The sequence below is a fragment of the Cricetulus griseus genome (assembly GCF_003668045.3).
Source record: "Cricetulus griseus strain 17A/GY chromosome 1 unlocalized genomic scaffold, alternate assembly CriGri-PICRH-1.0 chr1_0, whole genome shotgun sequence".
Classification (NCBI taxonomy): domain Eukaryota; kingdom Metazoa; phylum Chordata; class Mammalia; order Rodentia; family Cricetidae; genus Cricetulus; species Cricetulus griseus.
In genome coordinates, this window is record NW_023276806.1 from 197,541,260 (window position 1) to 197,568,595 (window position 27,336).

At 42.1% G+C, this 27,336-nt stretch overlaps 1 protein-coding gene across 2 annotated transcripts in view; it reads left to right on the plus strand.

The window, feature by feature from the left end:
* Ube2h (ubiquitin conjugating enzyme E2 H) overlaps nucleotides 1–27,336 on the plus strand; it is a 98,550-nt gene that overhangs the window by 16,043 nt on the left and 55,171 nt on the right. The gene's annotated exons all lie outside the window — the stretch shown is intronic.

Below are 27,336 nucleotides of genomic sequence, written 5' to 3' on the forward strand. Positions count from 1 at the left end.
TCTGAGCCATCTCTCCAGCCCCCATTTTGATTTTTTTTAAAAGCAAGTACATTTGTCGTTTTAGTCATTGTCCTGATTTAAAATATTGTTGGGAGTTTTAGTCAGAAATTATTGCAAAATAGTTAGCTAAGTAGAATTTCACCTTTTCTGTTCAGATAGTGTTTCTCTGTGATGCTGAGCTCAGCTTGCACAGCTCAGCTCTGTTATTTTGCCACAGCTCCATGTAGTTCTTTTTCTTGACTTCAGGATTTTTAATTGAAGTTATGCCTCTAATTGAGAAAACTTTAATAGCCTTGGGTATTTTCTTTCTTGTTTTTGTTTTCATTTTTTTTGTTTGTTTTTGTTTTTGAGGCAGGGTCTCACTGTGTAGCCCCAGCTGTCCTGGAGCTCACTATGTAGACCAGGCTGGCTTCGAACTTGCAGAGATCCGCCTGCCCCTGCCTCTTGAGTACTGAGATTAAAGGCGTACGCCATTATGCCTACTGTCATTTGGGTGTTTCCTTTTATTTTGCTAGTGCTTTTGTTGTTTTTCTCCTTCCTGGGAAGTAGGTGGTTTTGTTACATGATAAAAGTCTTAATGTGTATTCATTGTTGAACAGACAATATTATTGGATAAGTGAAGCTGTTGGAAAAGTTATACTAAGATATTAAATGTCATTTGTTTTCTTGTCTAAAAAGTTGATTTTATCGTTCACCATCTTTTTTCTAAGATTTTTTTTATTTGAATTAGAAAGCTTATTTTACATGTCAGTCCCAGTTCTCTCTCCCTCCCCTCATTCACCATCTTAAAGGGTAGAAATGAAATGTTGCAGCAACACCTTACTAGTTAAGAGTGTAGGACAGATTCTCTAATTAGAGACTAAAGAGCTCAGAACCTACTCTTGAGGACACCTGCGTTGTTGTTCGGCTGTGGGTCAGAAGTGTAACCAGCAGCTCATTGGCTCAGTAACTCTGCTGGTGTATTTTTAGACCTTTGTATTTAAAAATACCCACACCTGGCTGTCACATACGGTGCAGAGTGTCAGCTGTGTGACACTTTAGGTCTTCTTGCTGGCTTGTTGACACTGGGCTTCACGTTCAGTTTCTTTTGTGCCTCTGCTTCCTCTCTGCACCATAGATTTGAGTGCTGTGAACTGAGGGCCACTTTCAGTCAGCAGAACCAGTACTCCTCTGTTTTCCTAAAGCCCGAGCTGTATGTAGACTCCTTATGTCTTCTTAGATAGAACGGAGTGACTTCAAGTACTTGATGATCTGTCTGCTGGATTATATATAGCACAAGCCACCATGGATGACAAAAGTATTAAATGTGGAAGTAGTATTTTTAATTTTTGATGTTTTGTTTTGTTGCTGATGTATTTTTTTTTGAGACTGGCCTGGCACTCTTTAGCTGAGGTTAGCCTTGAATGTCAGATTTTTCTGCCTCTCAAGTGCTGACAGGACTGTACTACCAAGCCTGCCCTTGAACTAAAAAAATCTCTGCTGTAGCTTCTTAAGTGCTGGGATTATAGGTATGTCAGCATCCCTGGCATGGATTTTGTTTCTAGAGCAAATAACTAGATTTTGCATTGTTGAACTGTTCTGTCTTTAATTTGGCTTAATTTCCTTATCCTCATTGTATATTACAGCACTTTAATTTACATAATAATATATTTTGCCCTTTTTTTTGAGGTTTTGTGTGTGTGTGTTTGAGGTAAGATTGGTCTACAGAGTAAGTTCCAGGACAGCCAGGGCTACAGAGAACCCCTGTATCCAAAAAAAAAAAAAAAACAAAAAAACAAAAACAAAAAAAAAGACTTCTGTTTTCTTTGCAGATTCCATTTGCTGTTTTTTTGTTTTATTTGTTTTTTTTTATCCTGGAACTCACTATTTAACCAGGCTGACTTTGAACTCCTGATCCAGCTGCCTGTGTCCTCTTAAGTACTGGGATTAAAGGTGTAAATTACTGTGCTTGGGCTCATTGCTGCTTTATGCATAGCATTTATGACTTTTTTTATTAAAGGTTTTTTATTTTATTTATTTATTATGTATACAACATTCTGCTTCCATGTATATCTGCACACCGGGCACCAGATCTCATAACGGATGGTTGTGAGCCACCATGTGGTTGCTAGGAATTGAACTCAGGACCTCTGGAGAGCAGTCAGTACTCTTAACCTCTGAGCCATCTCTCCAGCCCGCATTTATGACTTTCTACATGAGTAAATGTATTTGTGTATGAACTGCCCCTGAATTCAAAACTTCAGCCAGTAGTTTCTGTTAAAGATTTAATTGCTAAGTTTTTGTTTGGTGTTGGCAATTAACCTACAGCCTTGTGAATGTTACCTGATGACATGGTCTGCCGCTGAGGAATGTCCTAGCCTATAAGTACTGTGCCCCTCCCCATCTCTGTATGTAGTTGCATGCTCAGTTGAGGAAAAACACAGTTGTGCTCCTTAGGTCACTGATAACTCTGTTCTAGGGTGTGTGTGTGTGTGTGTGTGTGTGTGTGTGTGTGTGTGTGTGTGTCTGTCTGTCTGTCTGTCTGTCTGTCTGTCTGTCTGTCTGTCTGTCTGCACCACAACTAACCTTCAGAATCTGATACTCCTGTCTCCATCTTCTGAGGGCTGGGATTATATTGGTAAATGTTTAATCAGTTGGCCCTTTTGAGGTTACATTACACACATTGCCTGAAGTTACCTGGGGATCCCTCAAGGCATTTCATCCGAAATCCAGAACTTGATGATAATGTTAATTCATTGATTGCCCTTTGTGTTTTATTGACATTTATACCGAGGGTGCAAAACCAATGGCAGGACTTAGTGCGCCCAGATCAGGGTTAGCAGTTGTTTGATTAAGCATTTGCTGTAGGTTTAGAGGGTAGTTCTTCTGGGCCCGGGGTCCAGGTATGCTGCTCAGCAGGTGAGATAGGTGGGTCTCTGTGAGTTTCAGTTGGTCTACAGCCTGTCTCTACAAACCTAAAGACTGAGGCTATCTTCACGTAGAACACTTGGCATACACATCACCTGCTGAAGAGAGTTTTCCTGGAAGCTTGCCCTTGATTAGGATAGGATTAAACATGGCTCAGCAGCTAAGAGCACCAGCTTGTTCTTCAGAGTGCCCAAGTTCAGTTCCTAGCTCCAAACCACCAGTAACTCAAGTCCCAGGGGATTTACCCTCTTGTTGCCTCTGAGTGTTTGAAGCAGCCTTCTGAACTGGCTGCCTTTTGGGAATGTCATTTGTATTTGAAAGTGACTGACAAACGTAGACTTGGGTATTTGACAGTATTCTCAAAAATGAATTAGCTAAGCCTTTATTTCTAGGCAAACTAATACCATATGTCACCAGTAATAAAATTAGAACTTGAAAGCAGAACATCTGTCACCTAACAAGCACTTTGTAGTTTTCTAATGCTTATATTCCTAGCAGTATTTTGATACTGTGTAAGGAAGTTTGTCTGCTTTGGGAAGATCTGTATATAAGTCAGTGAACCATTATTTTGAAAATGTCCAGTGCATGATAGGAAATCAGGCTTGTGTAAAAGATTCCCCAAGAATAAGGTAGAGGAGCAGATTTTATTATGAGTATGAAAACTTTACTGATATAATTCAGAGTTCATGTTACATTTAGCCTTTGAGAGTTTCCTACATGTATTTTTTTTTCTCCAGAAATATTTGAAAAATGTTAATTTCAACACTAAAGAGATTTGTGAAGTCATTTTAAAATGCCATTTTGGGAACTAGGATGGCTCAGCAGTTAAGAGCACTGGCTACTCTTACAGAGGACCCAGGTTTGTTCCCGGCACCCACATGGGGGCTCACAACCATCCATAATTCCAGTTGCAAGGGATCCAGTCACCTCTTCTGGCCTCAGAGGGCACCACACACACACACAGGTGGCATGCATACATATATGCAGGCAAAGCACTTACACACACTAAAAAAGATGCCATTCTAAGTTTTTGCTTTGGAAATTACAGCTTTTAAAAAACATGATATAGTTAACAGTGATAAGATTTACTGCTCTAAAGTGTATTATTCCAATATGTAAAAAGGTAACTTGATTGATATAACCCACATATAAAGAGCACTTTGATGTCCTTTTTTTTTTTTTTTTTTTTTTTTTTTTTTTTTTTTTTTTAAGAATCCCAGGCTGCCTCAAACTTCATTGTATCGCTAAGGGTGACGTTCTGATCTTCCTGCCTTCATTTCCTGGTGCTGTGGGATTAACTGGCAGCAGCACCATGGCTTGTTTATGTGCTGCTGAGATCTAGGCAAGGACAGTACCAAGTGAGCTACGTCTCCATTCACCCTGCAGGGTGTGTGTGTGTTTGTGTGTGTGTGTGAGAGAGAGAAAGAGAGAGAGAGAGAGGTGAGAGAGAGAGGATGTGGGCATGTGTGTACCATAGCACATGTGGAGGTCAGAGGACAGCTTTTGGGAGTCACCTCTCCTTCCTTCATGGATTCCAGAAATTTAACTCAGGTTGTAGGCTTGGTGTCAAACTCTTTCTTGTTAAGCCATCTCTCCAAACTACCTACTTCAGCTTTGAAGGCAAGGTCCCTTGCTGAGTCTGGAGCTCACTGATTTTCAATGTCCTGGGGTCCATCTATCCCCCGCCCTCCCACCTCCCAGCTAGGATTACAGGTGTGCACTGACGCACTGGGCCTTTTTAAGTGGGTTCTGGGGATCTAGTTCAAGACCTCATTCATGCTTGTTTGGTAATTGCTTTCCCAATGGAGCCATGGCTCCAGCCCTCCCAGAGTAAAGAGGCAGGCTACAGAGATGACTCAGCAGTGGAGAGCGCAGACTGCTCTTGCAGAGGACCTAGGTACTCTTCCCAGCACCCACACGGTGGCTCACAACCAGTCACAATTCTAGTTCTGGGAGTTTGACCCCTGCCCCATCTAACCTTCTTAGGCATCAGGTACATAAATATATGCAAGTAAGACACTCATGCACATAAAATTAAATAAGTGTAAACAATTTTGTGTAACTTGAGCTGGGACCACAGAGTTTGAGAACTAATACTCTTTAACAAGTGTATGTTGAGAAAGAGAAGTTGTCACTTTGTGATAGTGTCTAAGGTGTACTTTAATTGTATCCAGCACAGCGCCAGGCAGATTAGTAGGTTCTTTATAAAATGTATGAATCATATTGAATTTAATTATACAGCAAGTCATAAAAATACATATTGAGCCCAGAAGGAAAATTGGTGTGTGAAGATGGCAAGCGATTTTATGTTAGTAAACAATGTCAGGTTTACATCACATTTTCTAAATTCTTAGACAGTTTTTTCCACATCTCAACATCGTTGAAATTGAGATGTCTTAAAATTGGTGGTGAGTCACTTAAATGCAGCTTTTTTCTTTCTTGGTGTGTCATAACATAATGATGTGTTGTACGTGTGATGAAATATGGTAGCATCTTTTTGTGTAGAGAGAAGCATAGGCTTGCAGTTTAGTTCCCTAAGATACAGGTTACACTGCATTAGCATTCTTACCAGGCATTAAGTTGACTCTGGGCAGTTGATAGTGTCCCCATTGTTGGAGAGTTTAACTTATTAAAAAAGTTATTCTAAGTTAGAAGACTAGACTTTAGTGTTAGAATGCAAGCTTTTTACAAATAACTCATGGGAGTCAGGCATGCAGCCTGGACCTCCAATCCTAGCACTGTAAAGGCTGAGGCAGGAGAGTCAAAAGTTTGAGGCTGGCCTGGCCTATGTAGTGAGTGCCAGTTCACCCTGGTTTATGGAATAGATACTGTCTTTTTTATTTTTTATTTTTCTCAACAGGATTTCTCTGTATATCTTTTACTGTCCTGAAACTCAGTAAGTAGACCAGACTGTCCTCCAACTCACAGAGATCTGCCACCCCCCTCTTGTTTCAAAGTGCTGGGATTAAAGGCATGTGCCATATGACACCCAGCTTGAGACACTGTCTTAAAACACTTCAGGGAGCTGATTGGTGGGTACTTTACTAACATGCAGCAAAACCTGAGTTTGATTGCTTGAATGGTACAAACAAGCATACTATGTAAAATTGTATAAATCTTGCGTTTTTTTTTTCAAGACAGGGTCTCCAGGGTCTCTCTGTAACCCTGGCTGTCCTGGAACTCGGATCAATCAACCTGCCTCTGCCTCTCAAGTGCTTCGATTAAAGGCAGGTGCCACAACGCCTGGTTAGTAAATCTTATTTTTTATATGCAAAGCTGTTTGCTTTTTTGTTGCTCATAATTTTCTCCCCACTTTATTCTTTTGTGTCTTTTTTTTTTTTTTTTTTTTTTTTTTTTTTTGAGTTAGGCTGGCCTTGAGCTCAGATCTGTCTTATGAATGTTTGGATTGAAGGCATGTGCTTGCTTACTTATTTCAGTGTGGTTTTGCTCTGTAGCCCAGTCTGGCCTTGAACTCTGGGTCCTTGTTCCTCCTTCCTTGGGATTTTAGGTGTGTGCCCGCTAATGTTAATTTTTCTCATTTCCATGAGTAGAGGTTAACTGACTTATGGTTTGAGGGGTTTGTCGGCTATCATGGCAGGGAAGACCTGTTGGTGGACAGCTCCTGGAAGGAGTATATAAGTAAATACTACAGCTGCTTGCTTATATTTAGTGAACTAGGAAGCAGAGTGAGGCCTCAACACAGGGCCTAACTATGAACCTCAAGGCCTGCCTTCCACTGACCTACTTCTCTAGCTAGGCCTCATCTAAAAGTCTCACAGCTCCCCAAAGCAGTTTTTAAAATGTGTGAGCTTGTGAGGCACAGATTCAAACAGTAATGTCTGCATCTTTCTTTTCTTCAGATCTTAGTTTTATCTATTTAAAGATAATTTTGATCTGTCTAATGCCTCTAATTCCAGTACTTGGAAGGCTGAAGGAGGAAGATAGTAAAAAGGCCAGTCTGGGTTATAGCAAGATTTTGTTTCCAGGCGCAGTGACCCTTGCCCATAGTCCCTGATTCTCAGGAAGATTGGAATTGGGGGAGGTAGGGTCACTTTGAACTCAGATGTTCTAGTCTGGGCTGTATAGTAAGTTCTAGTTCAGTTTGGGTGATACAGTGAGACCTGTCTTACAGGAGGGTGGACAGTGGTGGTGGGGAGACGGCTCAGTGGTAAGAACACTGGCTGCTCTTGCAGAGGACCCAAGTTCAGTTCTCAGCACCCACATCAGTTAGTTTACAACTGCCTGTGACTCCACCTCAAGGGAATCTGATAATCCTTTTTTTTTGTTTTTGTTTTTTTCGGGACAGGGTTTCTCTGTATTGCTTTGAAGCCTGTCCTGGAATGCTATGGTGGAAGTTGCACCTAAGCTTTCCTCCTCTATCTTCCTCCAAATCCTAATACATCTCAAAAAGCCCGCCAAATGATGACCCCCCCCCCCCAGAGATGCTTAAGACCACTCTCACAGGATATTTAAACTGTCCCCCAGAGAATAGAAAGGTTTTTTACTGGTCTCCCTTTCCCATCTCCTGGGGGGAGGGAGGGCTGGAAGGCCATCTGGGAGTGTTGTGTCCATTAAATGTGGGCTTTTCTAATTCAGTTTGATTTGATCTGATTTGGATTGCTGCATTGGCGGAGAGGTTTATCAGGGTGCAGAAACTTTTCACTCTGCCTTCTAGTATTGGCATTAAATGTGTGCCATCATTGCCCAGTTCTTCAGTGTACTTTTTTTTTTTTCTCTCCTGGTTTTTCGAGACAGGGTTTCTCTGTATTGCTTTGGAGGTTGTCCTGGAACTTGCTTTGTAGACCAGGCTGGCCTCGAACTCAGAGATCCACCTGCCTCTGCCTTCCTAGTGCTGGGAATAAAGGCGTGAACCACCAATGCCAAGCCTGTGTACTTCAAACATAAGTATAAAGTGGGGATCAAGCCTTGAAAAATTTCAGAGTTGGTTTTTTTTTTTTTTTTTTTTTTTTTTTTTGAGACAGAGTCTTAGACTGTAATCTAGTGGAACACACTTTCTAGCCCAGGATAGTCTTGAACTCTGTCAGTCCTGCCTCACTTCCTCAAGTGCTGTGATTATAGGCTTTGAGGCACCATACCCTGAGAACGCTTCCCTAAAGAAGCTGAGTAACAAGAGGCAAATGAGGAAGGTTGGAAGGTGGTATTAAAAGGTCTGAGGATATAAGTGAGTTACTAGACCTATATGTACTAGAGCACAGTTTATCTGAGCAGCAGTGTGGGTTCTGTTGGTAGACAGGCTGGGCTTTGCCTCTGATCTGGGATCTCTAGGATCTCACTTCATACTTTTCTGATGGTTTTCATCAGAGGAGAACTGTTGAGAAGTCTGCATCCACAGAGGTTGTTTGAAACCTCACCATGGATTGGCAGGGTCATCCTTTCACTTAGGGAGTAAACCCAAGGCTTTGGACAATGATAGACAAGCTTGTAACATCGTTTATCTGACTCTTTTCATTAAGTTGCCTTAGGCTAGCCTTGAACTTAATCACCTTCCTTTGTCTCCTGAGGAGCAGGTCCAGTTCTTGTCAAGGTTTTAATGGAATGGTAGTTTTATTTTTTTAGTTGTTTTGTTTGTTGTGACAGGGTCTGTCTACATAGCCAGTTTTGAAATTCACTGTTTAGGTCAAGCTGGCCTTGAACTCATAGATCTCATAGATCTGACTTGCTCTGCCTCTGAAGTGCTGAGACTGAAAGCATGTGCCACCATGCCAGGCCATTAAAGTTGACCTCATTTACAATTAAATTAGTATCTTGACACTTTAATCTACAGCATCTAATTTCAGAGTTAGAGTGTTACTGAAGATTGGTAGAGGAGAGCTGGGTTGATTGGGAAGCAGGCTGCCTACCTAGAAGTCCGTGTCCTTGATGTTGTACTGACTCCTTTTCTTGTCTTTGTCTTATCATATCACATGAGGCGTTGTATCCATAATTTTGTCTTAACCATCTTAATATTCTGTTTTCATTTGTAGACATTTTGCCTATGAATGTATTTATGTATTCTTTTCTTTCCTTTTTAGTCAGATTCTCCTGTAGTCCAGGAGAGCCTTGGACTCAACATAGTCCAGGAGGACTTTGACTCTGGTCTTTCAGCCACCACCTTCCAAGTGCTGGGATTATAGATGTGTGCCACTATGCCTGCCTGGGACAGGACTTTTATTCTAGGATTTTAAATGTAGGTTTTGCCTATATGCTTGTTTGTGTACCACATGTGTGCAGAAGCCAGATGAGGGAATTGAATCCCCTGTAACTGTACAGACAGTTGTGAGCAGTCATGTTGCTGCTGAAAGAGCAGCCAGGCTCTTAACCTCTAAGTCGTCTCTCTAGCACCAGATATGGATTATAGATCCTCTAACCTAAATTTGTCTTATTAGAGATCAAGTATCCCTTGGTCTGAAATTCTGAGGATTAGAAGTGTTTGGGGTTTGGGATATTTTGGAATATTTGCATATTCTGGATTAAGCATTTTGGGAAAGGGACCCAAGTGCTAGCACAAAATTTTTGTTTTACATATACTTGTGCACAAGTATGAATATAATTTCACACACTTATTTTAGTAATTTTTGTATATGAAGTTATTTTTTTGAGTTGGGGTTTTGGTTTCTCTGTGTAACAGTCCAGGACAGTCCTGGCTGTCCTGGAACTCAGCTGTGTAGATCAGACTGGCCTTGAATTCACAGAGATCTGCCTGTCTGCCCCGAGTGCTGGGATTAAAGGTGTGCACCATCACTGCCAGGCATGAAACTATTTTCTAATCAAATACTTTTTTTAGTGCTCTTCTTCTAGACTGTTTGCAAAGTGGTACCAAGAGAAGCAAAACATGGCTTTTCTTTTCTTTCCTTTTTAGTCAGATTCTCCTGTAGTCCAGGAGAGCCTTGGACTCAACATAGTCCAGGAGGATTTGACTCTGGTCTTTCAGCCACCACCTTCCAAGGGCTGGGATTATAGATGTGTGCCACTATGCCTGCCTGAGACAGGACTTTTATTCTAGGAAGCTTATCTAGGATGATGAGTTAGATTTTTACCACCTTTTTTTTTTTTGAAGACTTATTTATGTGTATGAGTGTTTTGTCACATTTACATCTGCACACCAGAAGAACCTACAGTTATAGACAGTTGTAAGCTGCCTCATGAATGCTGGGAAATTAACTCAGGACCTCTGGAAGAACAGCCAGTGTTTTAACCAGAGAAATTTCTCCAGCCCAACTCTGTCATTTTCAAGTATCAAGCACACAGAGGAGAGAGGCTCGTTTAGGGAGAGGAGACTGCTGAGAGAGAACGCTGCATTTTGGTCATGAAAGGGCTTTTTGAAGGAGCAGTGGGGTGGAGAGAGGAGTGGTTAGTCAGAAGCATAGAGCTGTAAAGCTCTATCAGTGGGAGAATTTGGGTGTTGTGACTGCTCGGGATGTATGAGACCAAGGGAGAAGCAGTGGGGACAGCCTGTAGACACAGAGGCTGGAAAATGAGTTTTATGTTGCAAGCATTAAGGCAGGATATAAATTGGAGTGGTGTTTTGTTTTTGCCTAGAAATTTCAGTGTTTAAAAATAAGAACCATGCTCAGTGTGACTGGGCATGCTTATAATGTGACTGTTAGAGCTGAGGTCAGCCTTGGGCAATAGCATTAGATGCTAAAACTAGTGTTACCACCATCCCACACATGGCTGGGAACTTGTGATCATTCCACGTCAGCTCCCTGAACACAGGTTATTGGCATGTGCCTTACATGCTGCTCAGAGTTTTAAATTTTAGTTTCAATATTGTAACCTTCTCCATCTGCTTTTTACCTTTTTGAAACATGTAGATCATAGAAATTGCTGTTTATCTTTTTAGCTGAACTTAGCTTGGTAATTGGCTATCCTAGTAGGAAAATATTTGTAGCCTAGTACACAATGTATTCAGTCCCATCCAGGCTTTGTTTTAAGTGGTTAAACAGAAGAACTTCACAAGTGTTCTCTGTTGTAAAGTAGGAATAGGTATAGCTTTGTGTAGGGTTGTTGTTTGTTTCGAGACAGGGTTTCTCTGTGTAGCCCTGGCTGGCCTGGAACTCACCCTGTAGTCTAAGCTGGCTTGGACCTCACAGTGATCTGCCTGCCTCTGCCCTCCCAAGTGCGGGCCTGCACCAATACCTCCAGCTTGAGTTGGTAATTTTTTTTCTTTTTTTTTTTTTTTTTTAATGTGCGTTGGTGTTTTGCCTGCATGCATGTCTGTATGAGGGAGTTAAGTACCCTAGAATAGGAGTTACAGACAGTTATGAGCTGCCATGTGGGTGCTAGGAATTCAACCCAGGTCCTTTGGAAAAGCAGCCAGTGCTGCTGGTTAACAGCCATCTTCCCAGCTCCTACTGTGTTTTTAAATGTGCTTTTCTTTGTATTTGGAGACAGGGTATGTAAACCAGGCTGCCATAACCGGTGTCGCTTCTTTCCTTGCTTCCTGAGGACCTAGGGTTACAGGTGTGCATTACCAGCATTACCAGCTCTGCTTGGCTGCCATGTTTAATTGAAGAGAATCCTATGCATATAGAATCACTTTTCTGGACCTTACAGTTAGTTGAATTTTTACCTGTATTTCCTAAATTAAATACTTAACCTTTGTGCTATCTCTAAAGTAGAGGCTTTTTTTTTTCTCCTAGTTTGTATTTTTTTCTTTTTTTAACATTTTTATTTATTTTAGAAGACTCGTATTTACATATCCCTCCCCCATTCCCTGGACCTCCAATCTTCCCATGGTCTCCCCACCCCCCAAGCCCACCCCTACCTAGTTTGTATTTAATTTGGGGAGAGTTTTCTGAGGAAACCATGCTAGAAATGGAAAGTGCTGAACCAGATGTATGTGTCATACAATATGCCTGGCCCAGCTTTCTTCTTAGAACCTCCAGGGACATGTAGTTTTGTTAACCTTACCCTGTCACCACCTCCAACTCCAGCGTGGACACCCTTATGCACAAATGTGTCTGCACACACAGTTTGACAGTTGGGAAGGATGTTCTGTGTTAGGGGCTGGGGCTCTCTGATTTACTTCCTTCATTTAGCAGATGGTAATACTTGTTAACACCTTGGCAGTAAAAGGGGGGTGGAGCAGTTGGATGGAAGGTAACCATTCTAAAATAAAACAGTATAATCCTGAATTTGTAGGTAGCATGTGAGGCTAAACAAATGGGACTCTTGCAGGTGGTTTGTCCATTAGCTGTGACCATGAGCAACGTGTATTAAGCAAGTGGACAGGATGTTCTTTGTACTGTGTAACCTTGAAGCCTTCTACTTCCATTTTCAGAAATAGAGTCTAAACTAGAAAAGCTGTTTTCTTCCTCTGAGCTTTCAAAACAAAGTATGGCTTGTACAGCTGAAGTGTATGTGTGTGTTTGGGTGGGTGTGGGGAGTAGGTCTCTCTCTCTCTCCCCCTCCCCCCTTCCTCCCTCTCTGTGGTTTTTTTTTGAGACAGGGTTTCTCTGTGTAGCTTTGGAGTCTGTCATGGTATTCACTTTGTAGACCAGGCTGGCCTCAAACTCAGAGATCTGCCTGCCTCTGAGTTCTGAGTGCTGGGATTAAAGATGTTGGCTACCACTGCCTGCCATTCTTTCTCTTTTTTTTAGAAGTTGAGCATGGATACATGTTTTGTTTTTGAAGTGAGAAGTTGTGGCTGGAAGGTGGCCCAGTGGGTGGAGGCTTGCTGCTGGGTCTGGTAACCTGAGTTTTATCCTTATGACCCCCTCATGGTAGACGGAGAAGACCTACTCCCACAAGCTCTCCTCTGCCTTCAGTGTGTTCCCACACAGGTACCCTTCCATCCGAGTAAATGTAATGAGATATTTTTAAGCAAAAAGAAAATGCAAAATTACTAACCACTTGTATGTATACTGTTTCAAATAACAGAAAAGTTTAAGGCAAAATTGGTCACATTGTGGAAGCCAAGTGCTTTGGTTTCTGTGGTGAATAAAGCTAATGTCTAGAGATTATTTTCCTGTGTTGTCTTGGCTACTCCTCAGATTGAATTATCTGTGGGGAATTGGGGATGTTTTATATTTATGGGAAATGGTAATGTTTTTGTGTGTCAGGATCTTGCTTACCTAACCCTGCTGGCCTGAAAACTGGTGGTGGTCCTCTGCCTCCGTTTCAGAGGTGCTAGGATTATAGGCGTGAGCCATTATGTTCAGATGAGTTGGATTTATTTATTTATTTATTTATTTATTTATTTATTTATTTATTTATGGTTTTTCCGAGACAGGGCTTCTCTGTGTAGCTTTAGAGCCTATCCTGGCACTCGCTCTGGAGACCAGGCTGGCCTCGAACTCAAAGAGATCAGCCTGCCTCTGCCTCTGCCTCTGCCTCCCGGAATTGGATATTTTTAATGGAAGATTAAGCCAGTTAGTTATATTACTCATTATAACTTTGTTTTTAGAGCCCTGGAATAGATAAAATTATCTACTTAGGAAAAAAATTCAAAATTATTTGAAGAAAAAACAGGTGGGGAAATATGAGCCACTTGAAAGTTTAAAATGCATCTGAGAAAGCTCATAGTCTAAGGGTTTTATGGGTTTTGTTTTGTCTTTAATAATTGAACTTGACATGAAAAGTACATTTTGTCTAAATGGACTTAAGCTAGAAGAAATCAAGGAATATTTTATTTGTTACAGATTGCCTTTAACTTCCCTTAGCTCTTGTTTCTATATCCTAACTAATGGTAGACAGGAAAACCCATGGAACTCAACATGTTTATGGCTTTGGGGTTGCCAGTGAAGTTCAAAGGCAGCTCCATTCTGACAGAGAATCTTCTGTCTGGGGCACGTAGCCTGGCGTGTTTGCTTCTGCTGTGGTCACAGGAGCAAGCAAGCTGCTCTTTAGGGCTCACGTCCCACTGCTGTTCCCTGCCTCGGTGTTCTCCCGGCGCTCTTCACTGATGTATGGGGGAAAGTATTTCTAGGGCAAGCACTAGCAGTGGAATTTAGTAAGTAGTTTAAAGACTGAAGCGGCAGATAAAGAACCTTCCCACCATTTAACAAAAAAGGAGGCAAGCCAGCAGTTTTAGTTCTTTGAAATGTGTTTTACGCTTTCCCATAGAGCTATAAAAGTTACTCTTACAACCTTGAGGAAAGACATCACTTCACCTACAGAGTTTGCCTAGTGGTGGTGAAGGAGGTGGGTTGTCATTATCCTGTAGCTTGCACAAGTGGCAAAAGGCTCTATGAATACCTCCTCTAAGCCAGACATATCATCAGTAGTGATAGCAGCTGACACGGCAGAGTGTCAAGCATGCACTTTTTTTATTTTAGCACTTTGTGTGGCTTCCTCAGTCCTCAGAATGACTCTAAGATAGCTAGTTTTGTTTTACAGACGAGAAAGTAAGACTTGGGTTAAGTAAAATTTCAGAGTGGGGAAATACAACATCTGACTTACAAAGATCTTATTTCTTGTGTAGGCTGTCCTGTTCGCAAAAGGGTTTAAGAGGTTGATCTATGAGTTCGTATTTTGCACTAAGAGTCCATTGTCTCCTGGCAGTAATGCCATACTGGTGCTTTACCTGGTAGGAGTTGTAAGATGGCTGCCCAGTTGATAACTTTCTACTCACGCCAGTGACCCATTGGGTTCTAAGATCTGCTCCGAGTTCAAAGGGAGACCAACCATGTGTTCCGACTAGTTAGCAGGTCCTGTTGGTTCTCTTTCCAGATGTTCTGTCAGTCTCGGAGTGTGGATAGGTACAGAACCAGAGAGGTTAGACCTGGTTCTCCCATCCACTCCCCAGGTGTCTTGACATCAGGCTTTTAACCTAATTTGTGAAATGTGTGGGTGTCCTCATGGGACAGCAGTGGGGCTCAAATGAGATAAACAGGCCCTGGGTGCTTAGAATTGTATCTGGACACTGATGGTAGGAATGAGGGCCGTGGTGTGGAGAGGGATACTTTGTGGAGCAGACTGGGGCCCAACACTGAATTGCTACCACACTGGGTTTTTTCTTATTTTAAAACAGTCCCACTGTGCAGCCCAGACTAGCCTAAAACCAGTGTCAAACACACTGAAACCATTTTATCTGTCTCCCCCAGTGCTAAGATTAGAGGCTTGAACTACCACACTTGGTTTGGAACTAATGTTTATCAATCAGCTTCTCCCCAGAATTAATATTTACCCCAAAGTTAAGCTTGTGCCTTCTCAGCACTAGCATTAGAGGTGTATTAGGCTTTCTGTGAGTGCCCAGGGCTCTTCCTGTTTACTGACTGAGCCATCTCCCCGACCCTATCCCACCCTCCTTTTTGAGACAGGGTCTAGTTATAACCAGGGTGCTCATTTAGATGACCTTGGTGTCTCCACTTAACATGGGATACCAGGCATGCTACTACCATGTCATGTCTGTTCCCCAATTATTTTAGTACACACATAGTTCTTCCCATTTCCAGTCATTTGCCCCCTGACATTTTCTCCCTGTTCCTTATAGCATAGTAGTTTTGATCGCTTTGTCTTCTTCCCTTCTGAGAGATACAGGTTTTATTTGCAGTAAGGTTCCATTAGTAGAGACATCGGTGTTTCAGTTTAAAACTCTGTGCATTGGTTTTCCAAAAGATTTGTGTGGGTGAGGATTAATATTTCAAAATAAAACAGTTCATGTCAGATACAAGTTAGTTAAATTGACTTTTATTTTGGGAAAGTTACATTCTGATTTCTGAGTAAGGGATTTAGAACTTTGAAAATGAAATTGTTGGGGAAGTGCTGCCCTGGTCAAACTTGCTGTAGACTATACCCCAGGCATGCTCTAATATGAGAAACAGTGGCCCTTGAAAGTGGGCTGAAAAACGGAAATGTGATACCCTTGAGGTTTGGAGGCTGGGCTTGTGCAGATAGTTAGCTGTGCCTGCAAGAAGAAATGTCTGTATGCTTCAGTGGTGACATTATCATCTACATAACAAATCAACTGCTTCAGGACTATGGAAAAAACAGTAAAGGAGTTCTGAAATTACGGCTGTTTGAGACGGTGTTGATCTTTCCCAGTAGGATTCCTCCAGAAATACCTTCTGGACTCTGCAGCAATTCCTGTTTGAAAGAGGAAAGCCTATTTCATTAGTAGCCCATGTGATTTCCTGGTGGTTGGTTTTTTGAGTCAGGGCTTATGTAGCCCTGGCTGTCCTGGAACTCAATGTGTAGACCAGGCTGGCCTCAAACTCAAAACCACCTGCCTCTGCCTCCCCGGCACTGGTATAAAGGTGTGCGCTACCACACCTGTCTCTCCACAATTTATTTTTTTCCCAAGTCAGGGTTTCTCTGTGTAACAGCCCTGACTCTCCTGGAACTCCAGGCTGCCTCAAACTTACTGAGATCTGCGTGCCTCTGCCTCCCAAGTGCTGGGATTAACCAGGTGTCACCACTGCCTGGCTCAAAGACTTCAGATTTAATTGCCCTAACTGGGATATGTGTCCCACACTCCTTTGCTGAATTTCATGATTCCCAAGTAACTCAAGGTGTTGCTATTTATCCTCAAGCAGTTTTCTTTCATCCTGAGCACAGGCTGACTCTTTGTTGCCCTTATCTCTTGCCTAACTATGTAATTTAAACTAAGGGCAGGGTAATTTCTTTGGCCCAAATGAAGTAAACTCACGAATCTGGAAGTAAAACTGAAAATCCAGTATTTGTCAGTGTGGACAAGTGTCTTGCCTTGTCTCTGTGAGTGAGTGGACATAACAGGGAGTCAGATGCCACAACCAGACAGCTATTTGAGAGGGAGGTGGCACAGAGGCCACATGCCGTGGCCTTAATAATGTGCTGCTGTGCCGGCTCTCAGTCTTTTTCTCTGGGGTCTCGGTGGCCCCTGCCAGCAGCATCTCTTTCTGACTTCCTTTAGGTGCTCATAGAGTTCCCTTTTTCTGGAAGACAGCTTGTTTTTGTGTGAATGTGCTTAGTCTGGCTCTTCTGGAGCCTTGCTGCAGGAGAGCAAGCTTTCTCTGTGGGTTGATAGCCCTGGCAGTGCTTCCTGCTAGGCTCACTGTGAGTACTGCTAGGCTCACTGTGAGTACTGCTAGGCTCACTGTGAGTACTGCTAGGCTCACTGTGAGTCCTGCTAGGCTCACTGTGAGTCCTGCTAGGCTCACTGTGAGTCCTGCTAGGCTCACTGTGAGTCCTGCTAGGCTCACTGTGAGTCCTGCTAGGCTCACTGTGAGTCCTGCTTAGGCTCACTGTGAGTCCTGCTTAGGCTCACTGTGAGTCCTGCTAGGCTCACTGTGAGTACTGCTAGGCTCACTGTGAGTACTGCTAGGCTCACTGTGAGTACTGCTAGGCTCACTGTGAGTACTGCTAGGCTCACTGTGAGTACTGCTAGGCTCACTGTGAGTACTGCTAGGCTCACTGTGAGAACTGCTCTGTCTTTTTACATCTATACCTTCACCTCAGAATTTCTTTTCACGTTTCAAAGAGTCAGAATGTCCCCTGATTTCCTCTGCACTTTGTTCCTTATGTGTTGGTTTTTAAGTGTAGCTCTCAGAAGCCCATCTTCCTATGTCAGGAATGGCACGTTCCTCAGTGTCACCACGTGTTAAACTACTTTTGCTTCCTCGGCCTCCTGGCTGAAAGAGGCTTCTGCGTTAGGCCTTTTGTGGGTGGATGAATAAATCTAGATAGGACTTGTATGGGTTAAGATCTAATTAGAATTATTAGTGTTTGAACTTGGGATTCTCTTTGGTTTTTCCCTCCGAGGCAGGATTTCTCTGTATATAGCCTTGACTGTTCTGGAACTTGCTCTGTAGACCAGGCTGGCCTCAAACTCACAGAGACCCGCCTGCCCCAGCCTCCCAAGTGCTGGGATTAAAGGTGTGCTCTTACCATCTCCCAGTTTGAATTTGGGATTCTAAATGTATATTTTTGCATTTGCTTTTCTGAAATATTAGTAATCAAAAACTAATTGAAAACTACAGTTGTGCCAGGGGAGGAAGGGGATGGCCTTTAATTCCAGTACTCAGGAGGCAGAGGCAGGCTGATCTCTAATTTGAGGCTACAGAGCAAGTTTCTGGCAGCCAAGGCTACACCCAGAAACCCTGTCTTGAAAAACAACAATGAAGAGCTAGTTCAGGACAGGCTCTAAAGCTACACAGAGAAACCCTGAAACAACAGGTCGTGGTGGCACACGCCTTTAATCCCAGCACTTGGGAGGCATAGGCAGGCAGACCTCTGTGAGTTTGAGACCAGCCTGGTCTACGAGAAAAACAACCAAACAAACAAACAAAAAAACATAGAGAAGGAAAACTACAGTTGAATCTTATATGAGATGTGTCCTTTGCAGGAAAGTCATGGAAAAGAGTTAAGATGAAACCAAAAAATACTTAGTGATGAGGTTTTTTGCTCCCATCTTTCTGAAGAGACTTAGAGCTGTACTGCCTCCTGTCCCAGTCTCCTTGACTGCTGAGATCATGGCCTGAGCCATTTGTGCTCTGCTTTCTGATTAAATGTCTCAGTGGCACCCAAGGGGAACCCAGGAGCCCTGTCAACTTTCTACATCACATCTTCCTACTATATGCATCCACTGTTGTGTCTGTGTCTAGGTTTGTTTTCTCTTGATTTACTACGTGATTTTGGTGTGCTCTCTCCCCCTGAATTATTTAAAAGTATTTCTCTGCGGAACTTTTGTTTCCTGCCTGTATTTCCCAACCTTATTCAAGTTAAATCTTATTTTACTATTTATGTATATTTAAATCTCAAACTTCTGTTACTGATTAGGTCAGCTTCCGTAAAACATAGCTACTTCCATATGGAAATTGTACCAGGCAGCCTGTTTGTTGCTGTATTAATTACCTCTGCTGGTCTGGAGGAGCCGGTCAAGCACCCCCCCCCCCACCTGTTACTTATGGTGCTGAAAGTAGCTCTACACCACCCTTGTATCACATTGCATGTCTAGTTACAATGGCCTTTCATGTCACTGCTCTTGACTTTCCAGGGTTTTGTACTCATTTATTGGAATGATTTGCCATAGTAAAAGCATTTCTTTTTTAATTTTGTTTAATACTATGGATAAGAACAGTCAAAAGACCACTTTGGGGAGTTGGTTTTCTCCTTGCACGTTTATGTGTTCCAGGGACTGAACTCTGACTTCTATGCTTGTGCTGTACACACACAACTGCTTACACCATCTCACCAGTCTAGGTATTTCTTGTTAATAGGTAGGGGTGTGTGTATGTGTGTCTGTGTCTTTCTGCCTGTGAGTGAGTGAATGCCATATGTATATTTGGGTGCCCTTAGAAGATAGAAGAGGGAATCAAATCCCTGGGAACTGGAGTGTAAGGCATGTGTGAGCTGTAGGACACGGGTGCTGGGAACTGAGCTTTGATACTCCTGGAAGAGTAGCAAGGGCAACAAGAACTTGCATAGGTCAGAATGGCCTTGGACTTCTGGTCCTCTGATTTTGTGCTTCAGGGTTGTGGTTAGCATATGTGTGTAGCATCATGTCTGCCTGGTCTGTATGATTCTGGGGATTGAATTCAGGCTTCATGCATGCTAAACAGGCCTTGTTACTGATCAAGCTACATTGTCCATCCCCCATAAGAAATTCTTCCCTTTTGCTTATTTTCTGTGAATTTTTAAAATGAAATCAATGACATAGTTGAATTTTCTTCATTTTTTCCATCCTAATCATAAGTAAAAATAAGACAGTTTCAAATACTGATTTATTTGTGTGTATATGTGTGGGTATATGCATGCTGTTGGCAGTGTGTGGAGGTCAGAGGACAACTTGGCAGGACTCAGTTCTGTCATTCCATAACAGGGATGGGTTCCTGGATTAAACTCAGGCCATCAGTTTTGACGCCAAGTCTGATCTCACTGGTCATCTTCTTAGTTTTTGTTTCAACAGGGTATCACTACGTTGACCAGGTTGGGTTTGAACTCTGTAGCTCAGTTAGGCCCTGAATTGGGAAGCCCTGGCCTGTAAAGTAACTGGTATCTGCACCACCAAACTTGATTCCTGTGCTTTTTAAGCAGACTTTCATTCAAGAAGAGAGGGCTGTTTTCTGAGGTGGACAGTAGAAACTGAGTCCAGCCGAATAAAGGCATCCTAGTTTGTTTTGAAACAGAGTTCTGTATTTAGTAGATCACATGAAGATCTCCTTTAACATACCAGCTTGTTTGTTGTTGTTTATTTTGTGGTTTTTTTGTTTTTTGTTTTTGAGACAAGGTTTCTCTATTCCTGACTGTCCTCGAACTTACTCTGTAGACCAAACTGGCCTTGAACTCAGATTCGCCTGTCTCTGTCTCTGCCTCTCTAGTGCTGGGATTAAAGGTATGTGCCACTACCCGGCTCCAGCTACTATATTTACCTGTGCTTTGCTTTCTTCAACTTAAGTCTTGGTAGTGAGTGATCTTGAACCTCTTACTCCTTTGTGCATGTTGCTTTAAACAGGACTAAGTGTGTGCTGTTGTTTGGCCCCTTTGAATTTGTATGAAATCAAAGTTGAATGCCACTTAATAATTGGCACCTGCTGTGCCTAGTGACCATGGAGTAGTAAAGGGAACGGCAGGTGTTGGCCATTCATGCTCAGAAAACAACTATAGGCATGTCTCACCTGCATTTGGGGTTGCATGAATCCCAAGATAGCCATGAATGTGGCCTGAAATATTGGCAGATGACAACAGACCTGACAGTGTCAAAAAGTTTGGACAACCTGATCAGATCTTTAGTGAAGTGATTTCTAACCTGTTCATATGGGTAAACTAGTGATATGTAGATGTGTGTTATCTTTCCTTTTTCCCCCTCTGGATTTACATTTAAAATTTTAAAAGCTTGTTTTAAGAAACATTTCTTGTTATTGAAGTCACACAAGTGAAGTGGGGAATTATTGATCTTTGGACACCCACACTTATAATAAGCTGGTCTAGGGAAAGAAGGATGGAAGGGAGAGCCAGCCACCAGTGTGGGTTGAGGACCTTGGACTTTTTTAAGTAGCTCCGTGACAACACTCCATGGTGTGTTGTGTACTCTTTAGAGGGATGACAGCATCTAAGATCTTTCTCAATTTCTACAGTCCATTATTGTTCATACTTTGATGACATTCATCAGTTGAATGGGTAGCAATACTTGGTGTTTATTCATTCTTTAACCCAGCACTTTAAGTCAATCCACCATACTGCCTTTATTCTTATCCATTACTTTGTAGATGTAGTTAGTATATATGTTACCATGAAAAATGCCAACAAGATATTTCTTTGTAGAAATGTCATTGCTTTCTAAAAATGATTCCCATGTGCCTTAATTATAGTATCTGAGGAATAATTTTTAAACACTTATTTTAATTCTGTCTTCAGTAATTGAGTTGGCATAAAAATTGGGCTGTCTTCTCTCTTAAGGATAATGTTGTTTATGCTCAGAAAGGTGGTGGTTTAAAAGGAAGTAATGTCCAAGATTAACTCACGGTGGCATTCCTGTAGTCATAGCACTGGAAACGTGGATGTGGGAGGACCATGAGTTTGAGGCCAATCTGGGCTACCGAGGGAGAGTCTCATTTAAAAATATAAAGCAATCAAACACAAAGAAGTTGGGAGGTTAGGGGATTGGGTATGGGGTAATACACACCTATAATCGCAGTACTTAAAGCCGAATGAGGAAGATGGAAAGTTCAAGGCTTTCCACTAGTGAGTTCCATGGTAGACTGGGCTATTCATAGAAGACCATGCCTGGAAAGAAAAGACAGGAAATTAGATTGATTAGAAATTAGGAAGTAGGTGTTGACATTTGGGTTGATTTTTTTGTTTGTTTTTTAACCTTTAAAAAGTCTGGATGTGGTAATTTACACCCGTAGCTGAGGTACTTGGAAGGTTTAAGGTCTTCCTTGGTTGCGTAGTGAGTTTGAGTCCAGCCTGGACTACATGAAACCTTTCTCAAAAAAACAAAACAAAACAAAAACAAAAACAGTAAAATATGTTGGGTGTGGTAGTGCATACCTTTTATTTTAGCACTTGGAAGACAGAAGCAGGCAGCTCTGAAGGCCAACCTAGACTTCATGGCAAGCACCAGACCAGCCAGGGCTGCATCGTAAGAACCTGTTTAAATAAAATGACATTTTAGCAACAATAGAGCTTTGTGCCCTGTCCAGTAAACTGCAGAATCTATGAAATCTTCTATCATTCCTATAACTGTTGTCTTGGTTGAAGTCTAGAATGTCCCCTTTTTCAGTCCTGTTTTTTCCCTGTCCTGCACACCACAGCTGGCTCATCTCTGTAAAGCACACCGACACAAACTCTGCTTGGAAACACTGCATCCCTGCTTGTTGGATCAGGTACCTCGAGGCCCCACTATCTTACTTTCTAGCATTCCTTCATCAAAATAAATTTTTAGTATTCTGTGGACCTATCTCCAATCTTTGCTGTATTTTATTTTATGACTTCAGTGTTTTGTTTTTATGAGACAAGATCGCCAACTCATTTTGTAGCTGAGGATGACCTTACACTACAGAGCCTTCTGCCTCTACCTCCCAAAGGCTGGCTGGGGTTACAGTAAGGAAGACCCTACTGTTTCTGTCTTAAATCTTTACTTTAAACGCTTGTTCCTCCCTCTGTGTGTCCAAATAGCATGGTTTTTAAGTCATTGTGTTAACTTAAGCTCGGCGTTCCTATACTGTTACATGTATGTGGTGTCTGTGTGTGTGTGTGTGTGTGTGTGTGTGTGTGTGTGTGTGTGTACCTGTCATGGTATTTGTGTGTGGAGATCAAAGAACGACTTGCAGGAATCCGTTTTCTTCATATAGTTCTCTTCATATAGGTCTCTGACTCCAAATTCTAGCTGTGTTTTGCTTTTTTTTTTTTTTTTTTTGTTTTTTTTTTTTTTTTTTTTTTGTTTTTTTTTTTTTTTTTGGTTTTTGAGACAGGGTTTCTCTGTGTAGCTTTGGAGCCTATCCTGGCACTCGCTCTGGAGACCAGGCTGGCCTCGAACTCACAGAGATCAGCCTGCCTCTGCCTCCCGAGTGCTGGGATTAAAGGCGTGGGCCACCAACACCCAGCGTGCTTTTGCTTTTACTATTTCCTTTTTATTTGGGTTTTAGTGTTTGATCTTTGAAACAGGGTCCAAGCCTGCCTTCTGGAACTCACACTGTAGCCTAAGCCTCAAAAACTCTTATCAGCCCTCCTGCCTTACCTCCTAGAGTGTGAGGGTTACAGACATGAGTCCCTATGCCTGGAGTGTATTTCCCACTTAACCAGTATGTGGTCTTATGTTCTCATACTACATTTTTAGGCTTTCTTGTAGGCAGACACTGTTTAAGAGTGATTTTTGTTTGGCGTATGGTGCTTATGTGGAAGATGTTTAGAATTTCAGTAAATAAGTTCTGATAGAAATGAAGTCTCTATGATCCTTTGTGGATATAATAGATTCACATTGTATTCCCCATAAACCAGCTTAAGTGGTTGCTATTATTTCCTATACAAAGCTTAAAACTAGTTTTGGGAAAATATAGAGTATAAAATTGCTTGACCTTAAAAGATAATGACATGTATCTGTTTATTTGTTGATTGCCCTGAGTGTTTCCTTTCAGTTCAGAGAAACAAATAATGATTTGCCCCAGTTCTTTACATTTGTGGATTTTATTTTTGGTTATGAGCCGAGCCTTTAGTGGCTGAGCCATCTCTCCAGCCCTACATTTGGGGATTTTATTACTAGATCCCCTCCCCCCCAGTTTATTCAGAAGTTGTTTTTTTGTTTGTTTGTTCTGGTTTTTTGAGACAGGGTTCTCTGTGTAGCTTTGTAGGCCAGGCTGGCCTTGAATTCAGAGTTCCGAATGCCTCTGCCTCCGGAGTGCTGGGATTAAATGTCGGTGCCACCACTGTTCAGCTGTTTTTTGTTATTTTCATACGTGGTGGGTCTATGTGAGTAAAGTTACAGGCTTCACTTTTGACTTTTTTCACAGTTGTAAGCCACCTGATAATGGGTTCTGGGAACCAAACCTGGACCCTTTTATTTTACATATGTGGATGTTTTGCCTGTGTTGTGTCTGCACTGTCTGTCTGCAGTGCCCATGGAGGCTAGGAAAGGGCATCAAATCCCCTAGAGCTGGAGAATGGTGATCAGTCCCCTGGAAGAGCAGTAAGCCATCTCCCTAGACCCCCTGCTTATTCTCTCTCTCTCTCTCTCTCTCTCTCTCTCTCTCTCTCTCTCTCTCTGTGTGTGTGTGTGTGTGTGTGTGTGTGTGTCTGTCTGTCTGTCTGTCTGTCTGTCTGTGACAGGGTTTCTTTGTGTATCTCTTGCTGTCTTGGAACTCATTCTGCAGACCAAGCTAGTCTGGTACTTAAAGATCGGCCTGACCTGCCTCTGCCTCTCAAGTACTATTTTCTTAATACCTTTGTTCTGTTTTTACTTTTATTTGAATAAGGGTTCCACTCTTACTAGGAGGAATACAAACCTTCACACACACTTTTTTCTTTTGGAGACAGGATCCCAGGCTGTCATGGAACTTGTTGTATAGCCCTGGTTACACTCAAACTTAAGACAGTTCTACCTCAGTCATGCCCAGTGCCTAATGCAAGCTCCTCCTTCTAGCCAGCACCCTGCTTTTGTGCAACTTAGTTCTAGGTTGTTATTCTGTCCAGAGTTTGGTTGTTGTGGGTTCATAAAGCCATATATTTCACTGTGGTTAGATTAGATTAGTTATAGACATCCTTATGAAGCCTTTTTTCATTTTCTTCAACTTTTTCTTAGCCTTCTTCCCCTCTTCCCACTTCCCTTTCCATTGCTAGGGTCAAACAGACCTAAGGCCTCCTGTAGACAGAACAAGTTCCCAGCCCCAAACCACTTAAAGTTGACTGCAGTGTTAGCTGTTGACTTACTGTCTTGGCAGAGCCATCTTCTTGATGTGAAGTTTGTTTTCTTAAAATCTGGATCACTTGATCGTTTCCCTTTCCCAGACCAAGTATTGTGCCTCAGGAAACCATGAGGTCATTTCATAAAATTTGGGGGAGTTTTGTCCCCTTTCCCCCTCCAATTTTTTAAAACCATTTTATTTATTTTATGTGAATTGGTGTTTTGCCTGCATGTATGTTTGTGTGAAGGTTCCAGATCCCCTGGAACTGGAGTAACAGACAGTTTGAGCTGTCATATGGGTGCTGGGAGTTGAGCCCAGGTCCTCAGGAATAGCAGCCAGTGCTTTTGACCACTGGCCATCCATCCAGCCCCCCACCCTCCTTCCCGTTTTCTGAGAGAAAGATTCTCTTGTTGCTAAGGTGAGCCTCAAACTTGCTATGTTACAAGACTGGTCTTGAACTCTTGATCCAGCCTATACCTTTCAAATATTTGATCACAGGCTTGTGACACCACACCAGCCTCAATTCCTAAACTGCTTTTGGGGGGAAAGTGTAGGAATTGCTGGGTAGTAGTAGCAGCACACAAATCCCTGTAGTTGGTAGGCAGAGGCAGGAGGATCATTGTGAGTTCAAGGCCAACCTGGTCTACAATGAGAGTACCAGGAAAGCCAGGGTCTTAAAAACCTACACTCCTAAGGCTAAGAGCTCAACTATTTTGCTTATTGAAGCTAAAGTTTTGTTCATAACTGTGTTACTATTCCTGTGAGAGAAAGTTTGAAATCAAACAAAATGGAGTAGTAGTATGAATCCCTGGGTTATCTCGATAGACAGGGAATTGACAGCTGCTCAGTGTTTGCAACTTTTCCTGGGTAGTCACTTTTCAAGGAGAGTTGGAAACAGACTGGTCTCAATGTGTCTACAGAATTACATTCTTCACCCTGGTTCTTCTCAGGACACAGTTCTGGAGGCCACTTCCTTGATAAAGGCATTATCTGTGAGCTAAGGACACACTGATGTCTTTGAGACCTAGTTCCTTGACCTGTCAATGTTATTCCTGTGGCATAGGCTCAGTAAGGCCCTGTCTCCGTTTTTGGAAAATTTCTGAACTATATAAAAATCATTTAAAATCCTGATAGACACATTTCACCAAGAATGTCAGTTATCTCTTGACAGATTGTATAACCATAATGCCATTCAGGGAAATAAGGTGGTGGGTGGCTGTTATTTTAAGAGTGAAGTGGACTTGAGTTCCTCAATGCTAATCGGTGTTGTGAGAACAGAATCCTTAAGGTGAAACGCTAAGTAGATAAGAACTGGTATTTTGTGAATAACTTAGAAATAAATAAAATATAATTTATAGATTTGATAGGTTCTTTTTAATCAGTATCTGGAGAATTTGTAGATTTCTTTCTTTCTTTCTTTCTTTCTTTCTTTCTTTCTTTCTTTCTTTTTTTTTCTTCTCGAGACAGGGTGTCTCTGTGGCTTTGGAGGCTGTCCTGGAACTAGCTCGTGTAGACCAGGCTGGTCTCGAACTCACAGAGATCCTCCTGCCTCTGCCTCCCTAGTGCTGGGATTAAAGGAGTACACCATCAGCACCCGAGATTTTTTTTTTTAATGTAGTAAAAACATGCAACACCCCCAAATGGTAAAGGAATGTTGTACTGAGTTTCCACACTGACTTGTCTAACCAGTGCGTTTGAGTGGGTGGTGGCTTTGTCGTTTTAACTGGCCCTCTAGAGTTGCCTTCCCTTGTCTTCCACAGCATAGATTGGTAGTATTACCAACTTGTACTTTTACATTTTCCACTTCGTTGGGCTTTAGATTGACTGTGCTAAGGATTCCTATGTATGATTCAGCATGTAATTAGAGACCTGTTGTATCTGGCATGTGGGTTGCACTAAAGACAGGACATTGATCTTATCTTGTTTTAACATGATTTAGGAAAGAGAATCTTTGTCAAGTAGATGCAAGCAGATTGAGTGTTGTTTTCTTGCATCCTTTTGATACAGTACAGGTCTTTAGTTTTTTAGAACTGATGACCACAAGTGACCACAAGTATAAGTCATAATTTAAATATTGAATGTTTCTTTTGAGGTGAGGAGGCTGCAGTGCCGGGGGTTGAACCCTATTGCATGTTTTGTCACCCCCCAGCTCTTGCTCTCCCTCTTTTCAAATATGATGTGATCCTCTGTGTGACTGCCACAATTGGTCCTTTTACTGGTAATGAACATTTGGATTGTTTCTGGTACTTGAATGTTCACACATATTAACAGCTATGAGCTTGGTGAAGATCTCTATAAGTATGTTGGCACGTATGTGGGACTAACTTTTTTAATGTAAGGATGTTTTGCCTACATGTGTATGTGTGGTGCCCAAGGAGGCCAGAAGAGGAAGTCCTATCCCTTGGAACTGGAGTTGTAGATGATTGTAAACACCGTGTGAGTACTGAGAATCCAGCCTGTGTCCTCTGAAGAGCAGTAGTTTCTCCATCTCTCCAGCCCATCAGTTTATAAAAGAAAATGAAATCAGATCCCACTCACCAGCGGGGACTGGCTTAAAAAAACAAACTACTGGGCTGTAATGGTGCACGCCTTTAATCCAGCACTCAGGAGGCAGAGGCCAGCCTGGTCTATATTACGAGTCCTGGGAGAGCCAGGGTTACATACACAA